Here is a 4,916-nt window from a genome sequence, read left to right on the forward strand (position 1 = left end):
AGTCCTGGTATTATCTTAGCTGCAAGAGATTTTTACCCAAGCAGACAAGAAGCATTTGATGGCAGCTTTCACCGAGCATGGGTCCTTCACTCATGCGCTCGTGGTGCAGGATGGCTTCTGCATTTTCTCTGGACGGCACACCTTGCTGGCACTTCTGTCTTGCTTTATGCTGTTTAATTGTAGAGCTTCAAACCATTTTTCCTTCATGTTTGGCCGATTAAAGTGCGAAGAAAAGAGGGAGGAAAAGGGTGACCATCACATTACAATTGTTAAAATGCCTGGCTCCTGTTTTTGGATTTGTCCAAGTGTGAAGACTGTGTTTCTTGCGATTAAATGCGGTGGGCCTTGAGTGGCCAAACAGGACGCTTAGAGGCATTGGTTATCGGACCTGTCTTTGGATATTTGTTTATCAATGGGGCAAATTTGCAATAGCTTGTACCAGGATGGTCTGCTTACAAAGCTCCAGACATACACTGAATGATTCAAACATTTGTAACACTTTAGACATTGGATGCCTGTTTTGAGAAATGTGAGGATGTCACATACAGGCCATTTTTCCTGTATTCAGTGCACCTTTTACAGGTTTTGCTTGAGTCTTTTGTCTTCTTTAGTTGCTAGCTCAATTGAAATGTATGTGTAGCTTCCTTTCCTTTTCTAGTTACACTGACTCAGTCATTCTTTTTCTTGCTCTTTCAGCTGGGATATACACATGTGATGAGTGTGTCAGGTCTCTGCCAACAATTGTCCTTTTAGAGGAAGCATCAGTCTTATTATTTTATGACTGGGGTCTGGTATTGGGTGCCTGAAGCTCCACTGTCTGTAGGCCTTAATGGGTTGTGGCCATGGTGGAGACTTTTTTTTTCTTGTGGCCGTCTTGTCACTACAACCATCTTGCCCCAGCCACTGTCTTGCATTTTTCTGCAAGAGAAACTGCCCAAACTCTTACAGCCAGCACCCATGGCATGAGAGCAACCCTGAGGGACCTGCCTTGCAAAGCTTTCTCCATGGGCCTTATAACCCATGCGCTGCATCAGGGACTGGGCTTAGGCACTGGGACTTGCCCCCCACAGACCCATCGGCTGCTTCTCTGGGATGCAGCTGGGACAGGAACCCCTTGAAAGCTGCAGGCAAATGCCTCCCTCAGTCCCTCCCTCCCAGAGAGGAGCAGGGACAGTTTGGTGGACCCCGTTCAGTCCCTTTCGGCTGCTTGCCAGCCACGACATGCACCGCCACAGTCCCGGTGATCAGCAGCCCCAGCACCAGCAGCAGGATGAGCCCCTTGGTCTGGCAGTAGGACAGCGACGAGGCTGGAAGAGAGCAAGGCAGCGGGTCAGAGCCGGGGGAGCGATCAGCCTGTGGCAGGGCTGCGGTCCCTTCCTGGCTGCAGGTGGGCAGGAGCAGGCAGTACCGGGGAGGGGGAGCCCTGGGCTGTGAACAGGGGCCAGAGCGGGACATGCCTGTTGGGGTTGGGCGCCCAGAGTGGGGCAGTCCCAGTGCCCGATGCCAGGTCTCTCACAGCACCACTCGGAGCAGATGAATTGCCCTTTACTGTAACTGCGGTGACGGTGAGCCTGGGCCTGTTTCTATGGAGTGACGCAGAAGTGATGCTCAAGCAGCAGCTCAGCTGGTCATCGGGGGCCAAGGCGTCACGGCACAGCTGGGCCACCTCGTTATGTATCCAGCTGTTTTCATGCTGCTGCTGCCAGGCTACAAGTCAACCCTGTGCATGCCTGTGTGGCTGGGTTAAAGGTCTGCTCAGTGCATCCCTATGGCAGGGATTCCTGGTCTGCCGGTCAACCCAATGAATTCTTGAGGGTCAACCTGTTGTCCAACACTATCGAAATCAGTATGGGCTGTCGCTAGACAATATTTAGGTGCCTAATGCCCTCTACATCCACAAGAGCAAAGTGTCTAAATACCTCCCAAGGCCGAGCCCTAAGTGTCTGGCCCATGAGCATGAAAAGCTTGGGAACAGGGAGGTGCAAGTCTCCAATGAATATTGTTCTCTGACTTCCCGAGGGAAGAAATTGCTTGCAATGGGAAGCTCATTTCTGCTTTGGGGTGACTCAAAGGGGCCCTCAGGCTAGCCAGGAACAATCTTTAGTCAGGTTCCTGCTAAAGGACATTTACCTGTGGCTGGGGAGGTGCACAGTGTTTTGATATGGATGGTGGCCATGCCCCAGCTGGCTGCATTGCTGGCCTTGCAGTGATAGGAGGTGTATTTGTTGCCCTCAGTGATCTCCAGCTGTAACTGGGATTGATACCTCTCTGGCTGGGCTGGAGGATGTACTTCGGGACCAGCTGTAAGAGACTCCGTTGGCATCCTGCGCCTGGCAGGACAGGCTCACGTTGCACCATGTGAGCTCTGCGTGAGCAGAGAGTGCTGTGAGGTTGGGCTGTCGGACTCGGTTTGGAAGGAGAAGTCCTGGTGGGTGCCCCCAAGGGGGTGAGACTGGGGGAAAGCAGGGCCCAGATTCTCACCAAACACAGACACACGGAAGCAGGTGGTATCGAGACTGCCAGATGCAGATGTCACATCGATAGAATAGACACCAGTGTCCAACTTCTTAACCAGGTCAATCTGCAGCGAGAGATTCCTGGGATGGAAGGTGATTCTCATGCCTAGCAGGGAAGCTGTGTTGCAGTTCACATGACTGTCCCTCTTAGCAAGTGTCCCAATCTGATACTGCCCTCCAGAGCTGAGTCTCACCCTCCAGGTGATTTCTTCCCAACCCAAGAGCTGATTGTCTGGCACTAAGAACACGGTTTCCTCTGTAACTGCAGCCACTTCCGTTTCTTTACAACCTAGTGCTTCAGAAAAGACAGGGAGCAGGAGACAGCAGGGGGTTAACGCGTTCCTCAACCTGTTGGGGAAATGTGGGGTAAAGTAGTTGCACTTCCCTGTCTGGCTCCAAGGGATCTCAGAGCCAGGGCCAGGGCAGGGCTGGACAGAGGCTTCCTGGATATGTGCAACCACCTCTTGGGGCTGAGACAGTCCTTGATGAGCAACTGGCAGGTAACTCCACAGAGCACAATCTGATTTAAGTTGCAGCCGCTCAGCCCAGGCCTGATGTTGCTGCTCGGTGACATGTATGAGGGGCTCTTAGCTTTCTTAGTTCTGTCCTAACCCCCCACCCCCATGCACCCCACAGACTGAAGAAACAGCCCCTTATTCCTGCATAGTCCTCCCTCCCGGAGATTTCCAAAGCTTCTTTCAAAAATGAACCCTCCCACCCACACAATTTCCCATTTGGAAGACAGCTAAAGACCCAGACCTGTTTGACTGAGGTCCAAGAGACATTCAGAACAGAAACCATAAGGGTACAAGAAGCAGATCCTCCAAGCCCACTAGGCTGTTTGCCGCTGCCTGCTTTGTGTGTCTGTGCAGTGCTCGGTGTTATCCCCTCACCCCCTGGCACGAGTGACAGTGCTGATACTGGTGTAAGTGCCCATGTGGTTGCAGCTCATAGGAACTCCTGTGCTGGTCAGCGCAGGGACGAACAGCACCACAGACCAGAGACCACCCCTGCCTTGCAGAAACCAGCAGCCTGTGCTCACCCCAGGGTTACCCAGACGGGTGGTGCAATCTCCATCCCTGGAGGTTTCTAAGGCCCAGCTAGACAAAGCCTTGGCTGGCATGATGTAGTGGGGCTGGTCCTGCTTTGAGCAGGGGGTTGGACTAGATGTGACCTTGTGAGGTCCCTTCAGCCTTTATTTTCTGTGATTGTATAACCTCTACCGGCTGCACCCAGGGTAAATGCAGCCCCTTGGCACTTACCCTGAGCTTGGAAATGCAGGAGGAGGCACAGCAGAAAGGGACAGAGAGCTTCCTCCATCACAGCACGCATGTGAAGGTCAAGGATAGAGCGGGGAGTGAGGCTGCAAGGAGATGTGGTCACAAGCCAGGACATATCTGACATACAGCCCCTTCCTAGCGGGGGCCTCTGCTCCTGCCCTGCTATGTTGATGGTGGGAGCATGCAGAGACTGGCTGACAAGCATCCTCTGCACTGCACACACTCCCACCACAGCTGCCATGTGCTTCCTGCCTCACGTTCCTTCTTGTTTGCAATTGGGCCATACATGGTGCTGAGCGAGACATGTGTGAAGCTGCAGAGGAGAAAAGCTCATGCTGAGTCTGTCACCCCTTCTGCAGAAGAAAAACAGCACAGAGACAGAGGTGGAGGTGGGGGGAGTTGGAAAATGGAAATGGACACCCTGTGCCTGTAGCTGCACCGTGAGATGAATGGGAACATTGCCCTTGGCACCCATGGCATGAAAGCAACCCTGAGCGACCTTCCCTGCAACACCTTCTCCACGGGCCTTATTGCCACTTTGTTGGTGAGGAAGTTTTAAGAGACTCAGCACCCCTGCTGCTTGTTGCACTTATAAGGGAATTTAAACCTAGTATTTTAAGAATGACACAACACAGAGAGGCTTGCTTTAATAACTACCAACAAGCTATAAAACTAAATGACCTGTCTTTGGGTATTTACAGCTAGCACCCATGGCACCCACATGCAGCAATTGAATGCCTTAAATGCCTCTATGCAAATGCACGTAGTATGGGGAATAAGCAGGGGGAACTCGCCCTCCGAATAGCCTGTTCAAACCCAGACATAGTAGGGTTCACAGAAACCTGGTGGGATTTATCCCACAACTGGGCGGTTAACATTAAGGGCTATAGGCTTTACAGGTGAGAAAGAACAGGAAGGAAAGGCGGGGGTATGGCGCTCTACGTCCAAGAGCAATACATGTTGTCAACTAACAGGATGTGATCAGAGGAGGGGCAGGCTGAAGTGCTCTGGTGCTCTGGGTCAGGACACAGGGGGGTCATGGGGAAAGGGACTTAACGGTGGGGGTCCACTACAGACCACCCAACCAAGGGGAAGAGATGGACCGCGAATGCTCGGGTCA

At 52.5% G+C, this 4,916-nt stretch overlaps 1 pseudogene; it reads right to left on the reverse strand.

The window, feature by feature from the left end:
- The window catches only part of LOC112551730, a 6,063-nt pseudogene extending 1,933 nt beyond the window's left edge, over window positions 1-4,130 (reverse strand).
- Between the last annotated feature and the right edge of the window lie 786 nt (window positions 4,131-4,916).

Source organism: Alligator sinensis, unplaced genomic scaffold (genome assembly GCF_000455745.1).
Source record: "Alligator sinensis unplaced genomic scaffold, ASM45574v1 scaffold811_1, whole genome shotgun sequence".
NCBI classification, from domain to species: Eukaryota; Metazoa; Chordata; order Crocodylia; family Alligatoridae; genus Alligator; species Alligator sinensis.